Below are 20,465 nucleotides of genomic sequence, written 5' to 3'. Positions count from 1 at the left end.
TCCTAGCTGAATCTGAGTTTCATGTAGGTAGAAATTAAAAAATCAGCGGTTTTGTTGCATCTTTCACTTCCAGTCTACCCTGTCTGTGCAGGATAAGCATCGGTCTCAGGAGATAGCCGGGCAGCTGTGAGAGGAGGGGAGGCCCGGAGGTGTTGCTGAACAAAGAGGCACCGTGGGGAGATATGATAGAGAACAACACCTGTAACTATGCCTGGAGATGAGCGATAAGGTGCTTTCTGGGGCACAGATGCACATGTGCACTCGCAGACATGTACATGCCTGAGGACAGCTTTCAGCTTCATAATGGATAGCCTTGTTTTTGATGCACATTTAAAGTCATATTAGATAAAACTATACCTTAAAATCTTAAGGATAAAATATATAAAAATTGTCAAGGTCAGAAATAATTGTATTTTCTTAAAAGGACAGCTACAACTTAAAAACAAATGCATATGATATTTTAACCTTCAATTCATTTCATGTAATTTAATTCTATTTACTTTTTCAGAAACCGTTGATTGTTTCCCAGCAAAATTACATTACATTTTCACACAATGCTAATTTAATCAAAATTTTCCCACAAATAATTTTTTCAAGCTAAACTTCCCTCTGAAATGTTCAGACAGGTGGCTGTTTCAGGCAGAAAAAGAAAGAAAGAAATCTACAACACCATATTGGAATAATACTATCTCTCTACAGACAAAATAATCCATTCTCCCCACTTTAAGGTGAGACTTCACCATTCTTTGCTTTCATACTTCATGAATTATGGCTGGAAAATCATTTCAAGGGTTGCTGTGGTGTTCAATAAATCCTATGAATTTAGATTAAACATTCAGTGTGATCTTGGCTTCAAATTTCTGAGCTAGATCGCTATGGGGCTGTGTTAAACAAAGCCTCTGAAAGCTTCCCAAACTGCAGCCTTGAATGGAAGCACCTGTTAAGAAACTGTTTTTTTTTCCAGCAAGTGCTCCAAAGATTTAAAAGAACAATTTGTTTTATATGATTACCTGCCTGAAAAACTTCAGAAAGCTCATAAGTATTTCAAAATTAAGAATATTCCAGTCTTCTGTGCGCATTAAACAGTCCAAAACACTACTGATTAAGTTAAATCCCACTCAAAAAGTCCTGCAACTGTTACAAACTCTTGCAATTATATTTTCACTATGCACAGCAGAACTGAGTCCCACTGGATAATTTGCCTATTTTTTTAAATCCTCTGATCATCAAACTCAAACTATACTTGCTCTCTTGGTGAAACGTTACAAGACTTATACAAATAGCAATAGTAAGCACACCAAACAAGTCGAACACATCCAGCGCAGTGAAGCATCTTACCGTCATCCGCATCAGACAGGATGGTGACCCTGGTGGTGGGATACTCCTGACCCAGACGACCGCCCATGGGCATGCTGAGGGTCACATTAAAGCTTTCCTCTGGCTCGTAGAGTGAATCATCGATGATGACCACGCGGCAGTGCTTCTCTGTCTCGCCCTTATCGAAACGCAGCACGCTGTGGTGTTCCTCGGGTCGAGAAATGTAGTCAGAATAGGAAAGCACCATGGTGGGAACCGTGCCCTTGGCTGTACCTGCACGGATGAGAATAAAGGGAAGATTAGAGGAAGTTGTGAGCATTCAAATTGAATCTCATGGGTTTAGTTAGGGATAAACTCCACTTAAAAGTTTAAAACTGCAGTTGACGAAATCGTCTGAGCTTAAAAATTTCAATTCATGAAATTTGATTTGGTTTGTAAGTAATGGGAATACCTTTAAGTTCATTTTCTATTATAATTTACCTTGTTGTGTGAAGCAGACAACCATGAGCTCTTGACTGACATCTCCAGATCTTCGCACGGGAATCAGAAGTTCTCCGGTATCTTCCTCGATCGAGTATGTAGCCAGTGGGATGAACACTGTGGATTCTAGGGCAAAAAGCAAGCATCGAATTTAGCACAAATACATGTAAAATAGTTACTGAAATCATGGTTTGAGAGAGGAGTCCAGGTGGAATCTTTCAGAGCTTGACATTTTAGTCCTCAAAGTTTCTATCCTTTTAAAAATGTATGTTTAACTTAGATTCTGTAACAGTGATTTTAAAGTGGCATTGATCTCTCTGTTGCTGTCAAAAGGTTCAAAACTGTATAATAATTTCAAAGACCCAAGTTTCGTGATAAGAAATCCTCAACCATTGATGTTTTCTAGCGGGGGAGATATGAACACCCTTATCAGACGGGTTGGGAACGGCTAAAACAATCACAGGTATCCTAATTGCAAACCCAGAAGACGGCATGAAAGTTAATACTATTTGTGAGCATTTGAGGGTTCAAAACTTTTGCCAACTCCATGGTCACCACTTCAAATAAATTAATCCTCTTTATGTGCATAAGACTTGATTTTCAGGCACTATTGAGACAATATATGGCTGAGCAGCTCTCTGAGGACACACAGCTATGTGGTTTTTCTTTCAAAAGAGACTCAATTATATGCCTTGTTCAAATCTGCATGGAGCTTTTTTTGCACTGAAGATAATTAAATGAGATTTAACCTTTCAAACTGTGGCACTAAGTTGTTTTTATGTTCTTGCGAATAAGAAATAACACAGACTTATCTCTGTAACTGATAAATGTCATATGAGGCCACAGTGACTGCAGTGTTATGTGCCTCTCCATCGATCTCTGCACTTCAGCTCAAATAGACTATGTAATGTTATCCTCTTAAGTAAGCACTGGAAAAAAAAGATTGAGAAGGTCGAAATTGATCTTTGATGAATGTGGCTTAAAAAGGAGCATTTGCTGAGGCAAAGTTTTATATATATATATATATATATATATATATATATATATATATATATATACATATGTGTGTGTGTGTGTGTGTGTAACACAAAGTGATTTTCGGAGAAATCAATTGTGAGTATGATTGCAATGTACAGATGGGTGACAGCTGTGATGTCCGCCCACGACACTCCTGTTCCACATTTTCTGGCTTACCTTTGCTTGGTCGGACTGTTTGGACTGATTATTATTCTATGCTCAAATGATTACATTGCCTACATCGAACACTGTCGCTCGAAATCTAAAAAGCAAAACTTACTAAAGTAAAAATTCTATAAAATCTGACCCAATTTACTGTCTAAATACATGTTATCTAAGTTTCATCATTACAAGCCATTCCCAAGAAAAAACTGCTTTCCTTTTCAGCTGACATAACCAATCATTTTTATTTTCAACCCATCCCCTCCAACCACTTTTTCAAAATCTAATTAATTCCTAATTGATAAAATCAAGTGCCGTTTACATGTTCTCATCAGTTTCAGTTAGAAATAACTCAACTCACAGAAGTAAAATATGCTGCAAATGACATTTCATGTTGACTTTAATATTTGATATTTGAGTTCAGATTTGACTGATATCTAAAGTCTACAGTACAGAAGACTTTTTCCGTCACTGAATTAAAAAAGGTAATTGCAAGTTTTTATCTCACAATGACAAGTTTACATCTTGCAAATTCTGCATTTTTTTTCAAAAATAACTGTGAGATATAAATTTGCAATTGTCCAATAAAGTGTAATTCTGAGAAGGAAAAAATAACGATATGTTCTCAGAATTGCGACTTTACTTCTCAGAATCTCTCAGTTTTCTTTTTTTTTTTTTATATCTCATAATACTGGTTTTATATCTCGCAACTGTGAGTTTACTGTATATCACGCAATTCTAAGAAAAAGATTTCATATCTCACAATTCAGAAAAAAAAAACAGAATTGCAAGATGCTAACACAAAATTGTGAGAAAAAAAGTCTGAATAGTGCATTATGTACGAATATTTTTTAAATAAATATGTTCTTTTTCATTTTGACATATTTTATAATAAAACATACATTTTTACATTTTTAGTCATCACATAATCGCAGCCTTGGTGAGCTTAAGTGACTTTTAACCACAAACCTTTGAGCAGTAGTGGATATCACCATCCCTAGACTGAATAAGACTAGGCAGAGTAACAGACTCAGGTAGTTGAGCTTTGTTGCTACCCTAACCCATTCACAGCACCTGGAACCAATGTTTTGATTTTTTTTTTGTGAGCTCACCATCTCCGGGATCAACAATTTCCACAGTTGCTGCTTCTGGGAACTCCAGTGCTCCCATGACAGGCTCTGACAGGACAATCTGGAAAGTCTCGGACTGCTCATATAGACTGTCCGATAAGATGCGCACTTTCCAAGTAGCAGTGGTTTGACCCGGGTTAAACTGGACTTGTTTCTGGGCTTTCCCTCTGAAATCTTTGTCCTTTTCAGCAGTACCATCTTTGGTACCAATACCTTAAGAATGAAAGAGTAAATAAATATTAATATTAAAATATTTTATATATATATATATATATATATATATATATATATATATATATATATATATATATATATATATATATATATATATATTAAATAATAACTATACATTGGAACTATACAAATAACTAAACTTCTGCAAATGGCAGGAAATGAAGACCTCTGGGCTACAATTTTACACTAGAACCATTCAAATAAACAAAATAAAACACATAAACACATTTTAAAAAAAAAGGTACATAAATTCAATAAACAAAAATATATATTTTCTAGTGCACTTGAATGAAAAGAACATGTTTTACAGATGTACATTGACAAAAACATTGTTAGTGTCCTTTCAACAAACTGCTGTGTGCTAGCAAATGAAGACGACTGTCAAGGGATTGAGAAAACTCCTGTTTATATCACCTCGTCTGTGTTTCTATAAATCACAGAAGAGCTTTGTTAACAGCCAGTGTAGAGGCGTTGCAGTGTGCATGACGCAACCATTCTGTAATAAAAGCTTCAAAGAGTGCGGTGTGCCGTTCTTTGGGAAGAGAATAAAGTCAAGACTATAAAGTCTAGTCCTTCCACATCCCTCAGAAGATCAGATGCTCCTCCTAGCCTGGCAGTCCCACTGGAGGATCTCTGTCCACTTGGGTTGACAAAGGTTTGTACGATGCCAGCAGCTTCACAGCAGGCGTTGCCAGGTGGGCATTATTAGCTAGCAAACAACATTATCTTCCCACCACAGAAATCTCAAAGGTCACCAACGTATAATGAGATATTTATAAAGTATAAAAAAATAAATAAAAAACTCAGAGGGAAGAATCATTTTTGGGGATAACTGCCAGAGGAAAGACCAGATTGGGAGAAAGCTTTGGCAAAAGAGGAGAAATTGGGTTGCCAAATAAGAAAAAGACCTGACTTCTTTGAAGCAAATTTAGAAAGAAGCGCTTTGATATTACGGTACATCACAAAAAGGTCCTGTCATGTCATGTCACGTGCATGTGTAAAAAGCAATTATTCAGAGAACATCAGCGAGAAGAGAAACTGAGGAAGAGAGTGAAAAATCTAAATAATCATTGAATAGAAATCATCATTTCAAAGACTTCCTCATCTCCCCACTTCAGTACAGGAAGGTCTCTGATCCAGACCCAGCGAGTGGCAGATGAACAGCAGGCCAGCAGCCCGTCTTATAGAGATGCCCTGGACCGGAACCGAGGTGAGATGTGGAATGGTGGTCAAGCTCAGCATGCGGATGGAATATTCATCTGTTTCATCAGGGCTTGAGGAAGGCTGTCAGTGTGAACCTGACAGCGTAACTCTCATTTTTACAGTGTTTTCCACGCTAGGTTGTAGCTCATGCAAATGAAAAATTCCCTCTTGGCGATGAAGGAAATGCTGATGCTCTCTGGGCATCAAACTCATGACTTTGGTGTTGCTAATGTCATGCTCTGTTGGGCTGCTGGAACTGATTTAGCTTAAAATCGTATAAACATTCATTCCAGAAGCTGAAATTTTCTATTAAGGAGTAACATTTCCATGACTCTCAGGTGAGTTTTTACATCAGTGAGAGCAATTTTTTCCAAGCATACAAAAATACAGTACTTAAAATGTAGTCCAAATCATTTAAACCAATACTAAACTTTATCCTAAGCTATTATAGGTTTAGAATAATATATTATACATTATACGTTTAATCATATACTTTTTAATGTATTTAATTTTTGCTGTCATCTTTTAAAACTTAATCTTTCACAAAATTTTGCTGTCCTTCCAGAGGAAGAATTTTTAAGGAATATTTTTTTTTACATATTTTACTAAATAAACAGTATTGAAATGATTTAATAAAAACTACAATAATAACTCAAAATATTATCATAGTGTATTAAAGTTAAGTGTATACTTTTTTCAGTATGCATTTGAAATGTATGTATTTTTTACTGTTACTTTTCATTAATGTCTCCTTGCTGAATAAAAGTACTAATTTCTTTAAATAAATGAATAAATCTAGCTTTCTGAGCATACACATTTGAAAGGTACAGTAGTTTACAGTCAACCTGTAAAATCAAGAAAGAGATCCTGGAGTACTACAAGAGATTTAAAATATGCATAACTATGTAGGTTATTGTATACCAGAGTATTTTTGGGGTCAAAAAAGTTCAGTGGTCACTAAAAAATATTTGACTGCTATGATTACATCAAATATGCTGGAAGCCAATGAAATAAGCGATGCTTTACTATACAGAACTGAGCATATCTCTTCAACATAATAGAAACTCATTATAATGAAGTCGCATTGCATAAATTATGTGCTTTTTATTTGCGTATAGTATGCAATTGCATCATTTTGAAAGCTTTCTTTCTGCTGACTGTGGAAACTCACCTGGCAGTTGAATAATATGCAGGTTGCCGATTTTAATTTCCACGTTACGAGTCATAAAAACTAGCATTATCAGTGTGGATGTAGGCGGAAACAAATGATGCAAATCGAGCAACTAAATCTGATGACATGAAGAGCAACATCAGTAGAAGTTCAAAGAGCCCAAAATAGTGATGTTATAAAGAGACTCCAATCAGTAAATTAGAGGTCACGGTTATTTACCACTACAAAGAGGCTTGATAAAATCTTATCAGTAATGCATGATGGGAAATTAAGCACTTTCTTAACATCACTTACTAACAAATGAAGTCTCGCCGAGATAACCTCTGCGTCTCAAGACCACCTCCAGAAACTTGCTCTCTTCATCCACCTGGTAGTACTCTTTCTCCAGCGAGATCCAAGCCCAATTTAGGCGGAAATGTTGATTTTTCAGCTTGTTGCCCCCTACAGTGCAAACACAAGAAACATTGAACATACAGTCAGGTAAATATTAATATCAAAGGTGCAGTGATGATTTGGATGGAGTTGTTTGCTGCGTACTGATTGTATCAATTCAGGTACAAAGGTGGAAAAGTTAGACTTAGCTCTATCTGTTTTTTTTTTTTTTTTTTTGTCAGAAGTATGCTAAGGCTTTCTCTTTGAAGTAATAGCTTTAATATGGCCCACTGAGATTTAATGGAGCTGACTCCTCCAATTCATACGGGGTACCTTATTCATCTCAACAAGAACAGTGTGATATCAGTCAAAAACTCTGATGCAGCGGTGAGGGGAAGCACAGGTCTAATTGCTTCTTTTCTAATTAAAATAAAAAAGGATTGTCTGCTTTCTATCTGTGTTCGTCTGTTTTATCATCAGCGTTTGAAGTGGGATTCAAAGTGAGGGCTCGCTCCTGGAGGGCATCCCTACCAGTTACAATCTGCACACACAGACAGCCACACACACAGACATCAAACACACACACAAACACGGCTTTATTTTACATGTACGGATGCAAATAATAGAAAAATGAAATATGTCTAGTCCATCTAAGCTAAATTAAATATTCGGAATTCAGATACAATTATGTAAATATGTAGGATGGGGTTTAATGAAATCAAAATTGGAATTTTGTGGCTTTTTGACCTCGCTGGTAAGCTTTGGAAGCATTTTTAGCGCAGATGTGGGACACAACTATTATACAAAATGACAAGCTGTAATAATGGTAACTTAGTCATAATTCAGGTATAATTATGCAAATACAAGATAAGGTATAATAAAATTACAAATACAAATTAAATTTTTAATTTTTAACCTTGCTGGTAAGCTTTGCAAAAAAAGTACATAGTACAGAGTAATCATCTAGTAAGTACTTAGTAGTAGCCATTGTACTTACATAAAGCAAAATGTACTTACCATGTAACTAAGTTAAGGAACAGTTTGTACTTACTGTTTGTAATTAAGTAGATGTAATAGACAGCTACTGTTACATTTGCATATTACAACAAATAACTCTAAATTTAATTTGTCTTTTAATTGATGAAATTAACTCATTCATTCATTCATTCATTCATTCATTCATGCATGCATGCATAGTCTCAAAGAACATGTAGGATTCATATTTGAATTGAGTTTTGCTGCTTAATATTTACAGATACTGGTCCATATAGCAAACTGTAGGCTACATTCCATTTTTAAACTTAATTCTATGATTCTTATAATTTTTAATTCTATCTTAAGTCTATAGTATCTGCATCATGGAAATAATGGGACTTTATGTTTCATGAACCAGTACTTGAAAAAACTGATACCGTGACAATAAAAAAATTCGACTTGGTACTGAGGTACCAGGTCTTTTGACAACAACATATATATATATATATAATATTTGCAGACGAGTTTAATTGCAGAGTACATCTGAGTAAAGTAATCAACTAATATGACACATTTAAAAAAAACTAGCTGCTTTTCATACTTTTTATAGCTATTTTTATGTTAGATAACAGTTTATTTATTAATATGTTTTGTCCTGTCTCAACAGAAAATGGCAAAAATTGCACATGAACACACACAAATCTTTGTATAACAAAGAGAAAGCTTGATCTGTATGATGGACGCGTCCAATCAGCATTTGCCATTTATCGTTTGTCCAGTCCGGTCCAGCTGGCATGTTAAGAGAGAATAAGAGCTTGGGAGGAAGTGGGCAAGAGAAAGACTTCAATCTATAGGTCTGTTCTGTTTTGGCTTCTTTGTACTGAGCTATCAGTGGACTGCGGTTTGTTTGCTTTTGGCAGCACTACACAGACCGTACCCAGCCCGCACCCCTTCCCTCCTTCCTCAACTGTCCACTTGTCACGCTCTGCAAACCCGTCACGTTCAACGATCCCCATTTCTCTTTCATGCAAAGGGTGAGACGCACACGTCCAGGTGTTTTATGGTTCGCATGAATGTGTGTGTGAAGCTGAATAGTAGCACCTGTTCTATGTATTTTTACACATTAAAAAAAAAAAATCTAAAATCTAGCATGGCCAAAAAAGAAGATCCCTAAAAGAAAAGAAAAATAACTCAACAAATACCCTTTAAAAGTCTGTCGTCTCAGATTCTTCACACTCTAACCTTGACAAATATGAACCAAGAAAACAACAAGTGACTTTTCATTGATAGAGTTTAATATGAAGCATTTGTGAGAGCTGCTTTTACGAAACGTAAAACAAGCACCGGCGGAGAAAACATCTTCAAACTGCAAGAAATGAGTTCGATGAAACCCTGTCAGATTGAAGAAATTAACCAAGAATGACAGAAGATTCAGATCTGAGCTGAAGTACCTGGCTCGTCTTCAAAGTCCGACATTTTGCAGAATAATTGGCTGTGTCAACGCGCTTTTGATGAAAGAGAATCCAAGATTCACAGAATACAACGTTTTTTGGACTTCACCGAATCAGTGACACGGCGAATAAACAGGATTCACTTCACCTTTGAGGAAAGACGTGAGGTGAAATATCGTTCTGTCTCTTGAGGCTTTGTTCCTCCTAATGACAAAGTACAGTAAATATGTCGAAGTAGCAACTCAAAACTTAATCACATTCTCCTCAGCGCCAATCCAATCCACTTTTGGTTGCACAAAATGAACTCAATAGTCTCCTTGAAGGTTTGTATAAGAGTTGTTTTGACCGTGGGAGAGATTAGGCGGCAAGTTCATATGCTATAGAAAGTTTATTCAGTTAAACGTTCAATGGTGTGACTCTCAGTTTGAAAAACTTGACCTTATCTGCAAGGAACCTTCAAAGAGCATTTTTAGAGGCGCACACACAACACCTCTTTCCCACAGAAAGACCACCTCAAGCTTTGGTTTTTATGCACATACACCATTTTAAATGCAATATGATAAGTCATGTTCAACCAACATATGTTAGGCCTACCATTGTTCTAGATCCAGCCCACAGTTCAGGTATTGGAGGCGAGATTGCGTTTCAGCTGAATAAACCAACTTCAAAGAGTTCAAGGAAAACCTCCCAGTTAATCTACAACTGAAGGTTAAGATTGCTGAGCAGGGGTTTCGTTAACACCAGTGTTTTCTAAAGGTCCTCCTTTCTAGGTCACGGTCTATTGCTTTTTCCCGAACCCCCTTTGTAAAGTGCATGCACTACCCAGTGCTTTGAAAAACAGCTTAAAAATTATATTTCCTCCCCATTTTTCTTTGATGATACGCTGGTTGCTGAAAGCAATATGTTAAGAAAACTAAACTACTAATTTCATTATACTGTAGAACACAGTTTTAAAACAAGCACACTTTGTACCTCCTTGTTTAAAAAAAACTCATCAATGCTGACACTGTAGCCTTTTATTTCTTATTCAGCATATTTTGGGGAAATAGTAAAATAAAATTATATACAATTTTAGAGTAATCACACTTTATATAAACCTTGTTAAAAACAGCTTTTTATCCTCTTATGCTTCCTATTTTGGGGAAATAAAATTAAATAAAATTACCCTTATAAAAGTAATGTTTTTATTTTTTTAAGTCAAAAATCAAAATCACATTTTAAGCCACAAGCTAACGGAAATCCTGCCTTCCGTATTGTGATGTGAACCAAAATGTTGAAATAAAAATAAATGGACTAGTTAATTTCATCTGTTTCTGTTTGGATGAAAGCAGATCTGAAATTGTGCCAGAGATTGATTTCGAGAAAATTGTGGGATTTAAGCGGACTAAACGATTAGAGACGTCTGGTATACTTCATTCTGTTGTTTCAACAGAAGATAGATTTATGATATTTTGATGAAAAATGACAAACTTTAATATAAAAAATCAACAATGTAGTTATATATGCAATAATGAAATGCACATACGCAAGCTCAGTAAGATGCACAGAGTGAGCTTCTATTTCATTTAACAATTGCCCATCACTTTATACATTACAGAAATGATGATGTTACTAACAATGTATGCTTTTAAGCTCCTCTGTGCACAGCTAATGTAGATTTAGTCACTACAGTCCTAACATAGCATGTCTTGTCTCTCACCAGAACATAATAAGCATGTCATCGGCTTTTGATGGACAGATTTGTTATGAATGAGACCGGAGGCTCTGCTAAGCCCGAGCTGTGCCAACTCTGTGCCCCCTGTCTCCTCCGTAAGCACTAAGTCTGCAGACTGCCCTTATTTGGTCACCGAGGAGAGCGAGGGGCCCACGGTGCCCACCATCATTCTCCCTCAATCAGACAAACCTGCCTGGGCTGAGCTGTCCGTGCCTAAATTAAGGACCAACTGGGAGCAAAATGGAAAGTCTGCAGCTACCAAAATAAGACCTCCTTATTATGCTATTTATTACTCTTTAAGGTTATTACAAAATAAATTACACAGCACATTATCGTTCAATCGTTTAAGATCCACAATATTTTTTGTGTCTTTTGCTCGTACTATTATGGTACAAACCATATTGCGAAATATTACTGCGATTTAAAGTTTATTTTTTTATTTCTTTTCAATTCCGCATTGCAAAGCAAGGGTTGTTGTGGAAACCATTCTGATGCTCACTTCCTGGGTCACAAAAGCAGGATTCCCATGCACTCTTGTGAGGAGGAGCTGGCAGGAATTCACTGAAGTCTGCGCAGCTCATTTACGTGTGTCTCGAGGAGACAGGGAGTGAGAAATCAAGAGTGTTTGTGGCTAAAGGTCAACCTGAGCCTTGGGAGTTGCACCATGCTCTAGTGACTACATTTGCAATCGCCGCTGAGGTCAGTTCTCTTACACACCGGCTTAAGTCCCCTGCCGTCCCAACCCCCCGTACACACAGAGCGACGGAGGAAGTGCCTAAAAATACCTTGCTTGTCTTTTCATTGCAAAATACCTTTCGCTATGCACTTTTTACAAAAGGAAAAGGACACGCTAAGAGGCTGTAGAAACTTCTAAAAGCACTAAATCCTGAGAGAGTCTCGGACGCCGGTGACTTTTCTTTTCACATTGTTAATAAAACTAGACGGCCTTCTACCAAAGCTGTCAGTAAAAGCTTCTAACCTATAAAGCCTGTCTAGGGCTGTTCCTCCCCGCGCAGCTGTCAGCTGTGAAAGGTGTTTTAACATTCTTTAGACATTTTAAAGGACAAATTTGCAGTCCTTTAAAATGCATCGGGGCATTTGGGGCACTCTGTGCATGCACTCTGCTATCAAACCGGGCAGGGATTTATGAAGGTCAGTGTTCACTATATGCCTGAAAAACACTGGCACACAAAAACTAAATCCTGTCATTTGGAATCTAATCCTATTAGCAATATTTCATTCACACAAGTTCATGCTAGGCTATAAACAAAAACATTAACCTTTTTCTAAGGTAAAAACATTTTTTAATAAAGTCAAAATAAAATGTTACATTTTTTTATTATTTATTAATTTAAGAAATTATTTAATCAGAAATATTTTAAGAATTTAATTTAAATTCTTTCACACAAATATGTAACCATGGACCATAAAATGAGTTATAAAGGTACATTTTTGAAATTGAGATTTGTACATCTGAAATCTGAATAAATTTAATTCCATTGATGTATGGTTTATTAGGGTAGGACAATATTTGGCTGAGATACCACTATTTGACAATCTTGAATCTGAAACTGTCAAGAAATCAGATAATTACATAATTATGTTAGGAAAAGTACAAAATATCTCCATGGAACATGGTCTTTACCTAATATCCTAATTGTCACGGGTGTGATAGGCACGAGAGCAGACAATGCGTATAAATGAAAAAACAATTTTAATCCACTTCAGGGATGAAATAAACGATATACATACAGGCGGGCAGGCAGATAGACGGAACAAAATCACACGCATATAAGGACGAGATCGGACAAACGGAACTGAAAACACAGGACTTAAATACACCAGGTGAATGACTACAATTAACAAGACACAGCTGAAGACGATAGACAATTAACTAAAGTGGGTCAAACTGAACACATGGCACACGATGAAAACAATAACAAAGTCCAAAGACGTGACACTAATATCCTATTTTTGGCATAAACGAAAAATGAATAATTTTGACCCAATCAAGGTATTATTGGCAATTATACCCGTGCTACTTATTCCCATCATAAGTGTTTTGTGCTCCAGGGTCACGTATGATGTATAGTAATTTAGTCACGTGTTGCAATTTCTAAATAAATTTAGCTCAGCAATGAATAGTATTATTAGTATAATAATTAACAGTATACAAACGCTTTAATAATAATAAAAATGTTTTTGCACCTAATCTGCATATTATCATGATTTGTGAAGGATCGAGAGACACTGAAATTAGTTACATTAATTAAAAAACATTAAAATAGAAAATATTTCTTTTAATCACAAAATTATTTTACATTTTTACTGTATTTCTGTATTTGTAATCAAATAAATGCATCTATCTATCTATCTATCTATCAAATAAAAATTAGAATTGCATGGTTGTCATCTATGAAACCGAAGCTTCTTCATGAAACATTAAAAGCTGTAAGAGTTGAATGTTATACGCCATTTCAAATGTTATGGAAATAAATGCTACTTAAAGTTTCTCCACACACAAAACCATAGACTAAGTGGAAGAAACGTTCTCTCTTTCTTCTCCGTGATCTCCTTTAAAGGCAGAGAAAGGCGGAATGTCATTCCAAAGCACCAAGGTCGGGTCTTATCCTGACCGCTGCTCATTAAAAAAGAGGATTAGAGCAAAGACTTGGATGGACACAAGATTATTTAACAGTGCTTTCTTTCACTGCTTTTGATTGAATGGCCCGCTCTGAAACAGTTTCTCGAGGATCAAGCAAGTGTTTGAATACAAGTAAGCGATAGTAGGTGTAATCCACATTATTGAGCCTGTTCTAATGTAAACTCTCCTCCCCCTTAAAAAAAAAAAAAAAGAGACCAAATTCATCTATGGAGCAAGTCAACGTTGAGAGTCTTTCCTTTCTTCAGTTTCAGGATAGATAACATAACCTCTCAGGATAATCCAACCCTTTTCTATATCTACAGCAAGAAGCAAGTGAACAATTAATAGCACAAAATACATTCCCAGTCCCTTCGTCTTTTAAAAGTGGACATCATTATATTCAGACCCCTCTGTAATGCCACTGCGGATCCACTGATTGGCTAATGGAAAACCGCAGCAGAAATAGAACAAGGGAATTATCCGTCAGTCGGAATAACCGGTTCATGATGAGAGACTTCAAAAACGTTCATTTACATCCTCGTGCGGCTATTATATCCGTAGGAAAGTCCTCTCCACCCACTGAGTGGTTTAATTACCACCTTTGTTGTGATGTTGAGATCAGGAATTCATGGTGGCACTGGAAACAACAACAAAGTGTAGTCTTTTAGCATGGCAGAACCTCCGGTGCGCACACTTAAAGGTCACTGACGATTAAATATTGAAAGTAGCAATTATTATGCACAGCCTCTGCGCACTCAGAAAGGACATCTCTACTGAGGTGACATTAATCAAACGTTTCAGCTGAAACTGGTGGGTCAAATGCATTTACCCACAAGCGTGACACACGGACATTTTAGCAGGATGCTGTTATCAGCTATTCCACAGCCTGACCACAGTTTCTTTTGTTTTTGTTTTGTTTTTAAACTAAATATTAATAATAACTACTATTTAATTGGCCACGACTCACAACAAAAAATGGAATTTACATGCATAAAAGAGAAATTTGCTAAATTGCAATTAAAAGAAAGTTACTAGTTACTGTAAAGTAATTACGTACAATATTACGACTCTGAACTGTAATGCGTTACTTTTGAGTTGCTTTTATTAAAATAACTACAGATGTATGACAAGTCAATCTAAATAGCTAAAATGTTTATTGCAGCTTATTATAAATCAGTATAAGGCCGAAATGGTATAGTATGACCATGCAGGTCTTCAAATCTAGAGCATTATGTGATAGACACAGTGAGGACACTTGACACGATACAATAAGTGACGATAACGGTCAGAATTACAAAATAGACAAACATCAAAGGTAAATTATGACAGAGATACCAAATGCAATAAAGCTAGAGCCAGCTATAATACAACCCAAACACAACCTCTTTTTCTTTTAATTTCAATTGTTATATTTCAGTTCAAATAGGCCTGTTACATACAAAAATACAAATATATTGTGAAATATGAAATTGTTAAAAAAGGAAAGTGTGAATAAAAAAACTAACAGCTCTAGTAGGTGGTGACAAATTCCTGTCTTAATAAGGGAGTTATTCAGTCATTCATTGATTCGTTCAGATTGATTTGATTGATTCCTTTAAAAACAAAGCAGAATGGCTCACTGAATCATAGATTCGCTGCTCATTTAAAAACATGGATTGATAATGAAACGCAGCTGTGTGTTGATCTGAGACGGGTAACAGTTTACCTAGGGATTTATTTTCGCTGGCTATTGACAATGTGTTTAAAATGTAAATTAAAAGTATTCATAACTTTACCACACATATATACATTTTTAGGTAAAAACTTCTGTGCAACCAGCAAATGTTTTGCTCTGTAAATTATGTTCAACGGCATTATTTGAAGAGTAAATTGAAACATGCAAAACATGCATGCATTTTAGATTTTCTTACAACTTTTCTTTATATATATAATATTTTAACTTATTTAAACTGTACTTTTTGAACAGAGTGCAAATTATTTAATTTTTAATATTTTGTATTATTACTATTTTTACTGTATTTTTGATCAAATAAATGCAGCATGAGAGCATACAAAAAATTTTTAAAAATAAAGACACTTTTGAAAGTATCGTAAAACAGTTAACTTAAAATATTTCACAATATCACTGTTTTTAATATACTTTTGATCAAATAAATGCACAATAAGAGCATTGGGGCCCCTTTCAAAAATGTAAAACTGCCAAAAATCTATCCATTTTCAATCTATAGATAGATAGATAGAAGATTTCAATCAGTTTGACCTCCATTTCCTTGCAGTCTAATTCAAACTGCAATTTAGCATCGTGTTTGCTACCTCAAATTAATTTCCATCAGTTTGCCCCTTAAAGTAAAGTATTTGTTATTACTGAAGTCACGGATGGTAGCATGTCATTTCAAGTTTGTCAAAGTCTACGCTAACATGTCAGCTGGTTGAAAGAATCATTATATAGTAAACTTAGAAAAGCAGTAGCGCGTTTCTCCTTTCTGTCGGACAAGTGCAAATCTTAACAGGACTTGAAGAGGAGGCGGCGAAGGGGCCAGAGCGAGAACACTAGAAGCAGAAAGGAAAAAACAACACAGGCATATAACGATTCAGGATGAGAGGGACGTGACAATGAGAGCAGGACTGTGGTTTTTCTTGACCCCTCAATGCCCAGTGTTTGCTGGCTCATCAGGCGGAATAATGACAGCTTGTTTGCTGAATGGCTTGAGCACAAGGACACGACGAGTAAAAGCTGGGCCCCCTGACTGTCGAGCTTCATGCTAATAGCTCTCAGGTTGTTTGTGGCGAGCCTATTCTCTCCTCTGGGAGAGTTCCAACTGAGCCGCCTCTTTTGGAAAGACATGTTTGAACAGCATTAGTCACTTGTTACTTTTTTGAGTGGCTTGCCACAAATCTTTTCTCAAAAAGAGGGATCTCTCCTGCAAATTCATGCAGAGAGAGATGCCAATTTGTGCCGCCTGAAACAACTGCTTTCGACCTGTCAAAAAGGTAACATGGGGAGTTACTGGACTGCCTATGGAGATGTTTCTTCAACTTAAGACCAGCTAGTGGAAAGAAGCTAGGAATTTAAGGTTGTTCTATAGGAAACTGGACCGCGTCTGAAATGAGATAGATGAAAAGATAAACACAGAAAACACTTCAAAAGCACAAGATTTGAAGGGAGATTCTGTGTAGGAGTGATTAGAAGGAGAAACACTGGAATATTTGATGCAAGACTCAATTGCACAACATGCAGAAGATGAAAAAAGATCAAAAAAGCATAGCACACTGGAGTAACAGTACTTCCTAAAATCAATAGAGGCAGTTAGTGCTTTTCATACGCGTGGAAACACAACATATTATAGGTACATTACCATCCAGAAGTCACAGTAAAGACGTTTATAATATCACAACAGACTTCTCTTTCAAAGAAATGCTGTTTTTACCTTTCTGTTTGTAAAAGAATGCATTGTTTCTCAAGCATATTAGTTTTTAAGGATCATGTGACGTTGAAGTCTGGAGTCGTGATTGTAAAAAATCAGCTTTGTCATTACATAAATTAATGACATTTTAAAATATATTAAAATAGGAAATCGTTAGGATCATTGGAGACCAAAATGTTGGTCTATTTCTCATCCTTTCCGATCAAAATACTTGCTACTGCTGCGAAAACACAGAAAATCGAACCTGATCTCATTTTTTTATGATGGACGAAGGTTTTCAGAGGCCATCTGTAAACACGATTGACATGTGTGACATTTTAATGACCTTTATCTTTAATTGTAATAATATTTCATTATATACTTTAATTAATTTTTATGAAATGAAGCGACTTAAAAACGTAAAATATTGCAGAAAAATCCATGGATTTAAATCAAATAATATAAATCTAAAGAAATCTTTATTTACACGGGTTTACTTCATTTGTACATATTAACAATGTTGCTAATGTTCCACACTGCTTTTTCAACTGCCATGCAAATAAATGTTTCATATTAGAGCTATCAGCTAACACATATCTTTTAATGCGATCTGCATTCAAAACACATATTTATGCTTTTAAACACTGTTCTTTCATCACAGCTAATTAAATGCAACCATTACCCTGCTTATCAGCAAAGACATGAATTTTCAAAGCACTGAGCCAACGGAGACTTTATTTTAAATGGCCCTATTTGGTTTTAAAGCGCACCACAGAAACCTCCGCACAAAGTGCTCTAAACAAAGTTTCCAAATGCCCATCATGTCCAGTCTTACTCCAGAGGCTAAAAAAAACCTTTTAATGGGACTGACAAAGTCTGAGTTAATTCAGTATAAGCCTAGTTTATTCCCTGTCTGCCGTGAAACTCTATCCCATTCATCTCCTTCATCCAATGACTTTCGCTTGGGAGCAAACTGAAGTCTAAAACCCTAGTGGCAGCAGACAGAATTAAGAAATAAATTACAGGATAACATCTCTGGGTGCTTACTAATGCGTGGTTCCTATATACTGAAAAGGAGAAAATAAAGGTAGAAGATTATTATCGTAAAGAAGAACACTGGATTGATGTAACTCAGTATTACACAGTGAGCATCAGAGCTGAGCAGTCTGACATATAATGTGTACACAGACCTTAAGAGTGCCTAAAAATGAACACTGCCCTTAACTTTCTCGGTGCACAGGCGTGAAAGGCCACTGCCATGTTCTGAAGTGGCATGCTGATGCATTCTGGACAGCCGGTAACCTTTTCACTGAAAAGTGGTATTCAGGGTGCCATTTCTAACTCCACTTAGAAGGCTGCGCAAAGCAGAAGAGCAACACGGCTGGGTGGAAGAACTGACAATCAAAAACGCTGCGAACAAGAGTAAGATAAACCTGATACAAGACGATGTCGATTTTTAATGATAAAAAAAGCAATAAAAATGGATCTGATCTTTGAATGAGTCACAATTAAAGACACCCATAAAACATTTAATTTTATGTTAATGTCCCCTACTTTTACAAGCATTTGCAATCAACTAATTCTAATGTTATTCTTTAACAGCTCTAATGATTTAATTACACTGCTAAAAATAATCTTTTGCAAATCTCAAGGTAAATATCCATTTTTATACTGCGAATTCATAATGTGATGCAATATATAAACAACTGAAAAATTGCCACTTTTGATCAATGTATGCATCCTTGCTAAGTAAAAATAGCACTTTATTTAAAAGAAACCTCAAAATGTATTTTATTTACATATTCATGTTTTTAGTTTTAGGTTTAGCTAACTAACATTGCTTGCTGTTTTTAGTCTGAATTTTAATATCAGTGCATTGTTACCCTAACAAAAAAACATCAAATCTATTATATATTTGTACTAATATAATTTCAATAAAATTATAATGAAACTTGATAACACTTTATTTTATGGTTAGACCTATTAGTTATCATAGGTTAGTTATAAATTGGCTATAAATGAAATGTATAAAGTGTATATCAAGTATATCCACGTATATATAGGGTTCCACTTTAGCACATTCAGATATACTTACAGTAAATATATCTTTAGCTGGACTCTAGCACAATTTCTAAACAGTTAAAGAGCACTGAGCACAAAATTTGTTGTTCATAGGGCAAATAAGAGTTAAAATGCAACTCCATAAAAGCAGCAATGGGAGTTGAAGGTGCACATTAAAAACGCAGATGCAACATATTGTTTCCATAATGAGCTGTCCAATCTACCAATAGTAGTGAAAATTAATGCCTGCTGTAAGACATGTTTTTTGGGCATTAAATAATACCGCGCTGAGATTCACGCTGTTTTTAGCAAATCCTGTGACAGTAGTTTTTAATAGAAAATGAGGCGCAAGCTGATCAAGTTTAGTATACTAAAAGTACAATTGCAGGGTATTTTTATTAAGTACATAAATATGTAAATATATTTGTAGCATACTTACAATGAAGTGAATGTATTTCTCACTAGGGGTATTCATTTTAACAGACAAAGATGCTAGAAATAATTTCACTGTTTAAACATTCACAGTACAGGGTGGAAAAGTATATAAATCCCTAAACCAATGACCTTTAAAGGTAACTTAGCTCAAGGGTCAGTTAACCTGGAGTTCAAACACTGCGACAAGATGGAAGGTGTTTATCGGATTCATTCTAAAACAAGTGCAAAGGGTTCGCAAACATTTCCTGCAGCTGCGATTTCAGCTCTGGAGTAAAAAAGTCCAGAGCGACCCTAGAATCTAAAAATCTAAATATCAATGAATCTTAGTAATACGTAAATGCATGTTTAAACACTGGCCATAAATGTTCCCAAACAGACTAAATCCCCAACGACACATAAAAACATATAAATCAAGTGATTTACTTGATTTAGTAGGGCACAAAAGGCATGCTGAAGCTTGCACATACGTACAAGGATATGATGAAAAGCAGCGAATAAGGAAAGGCAGTGCAGTTTTTACAGACTAAGGTCCTGGGGCTTGAAGAGGCGGTCAGTATGCGTGTCATTGATTTACAGGACGAAGGTTACACTCACAGCCAGGACAGATTGACTTTCATCCCCTGGGATTGGGCTGCACTCGCTGATGGCTCTTTCACAGTCTGCAACATGCGCTAAATCCCCTTTAGTTCCTTGTA

At 35.9% G+C, this 20,465-nt stretch overlaps 1 pseudogene; it reads right to left on the bottom strand.

Annotated features, from left to right (window-relative positions):
- Positions 1-105: 105 nt before the first annotated feature.
- Positions 106-20,465, bottom strand: part of LOC122358679 — a 40,219-nt pseudogene continuing 19,859 nt past the window's right edge.

This window comes from Puntigrus tetrazona, chromosome 15 (assembly GCF_018831695.1).
Source record: "Puntigrus tetrazona isolate hp1 chromosome 15, ASM1883169v1, whole genome shotgun sequence".
Lineage (NCBI taxonomy): Eukaryota > Metazoa > Chordata > Actinopteri > Cypriniformes > Cyprinidae > Puntigrus > Puntigrus tetrazona.
This window is presented reverse-complemented; position numbering and strand designations above follow the sequence as displayed.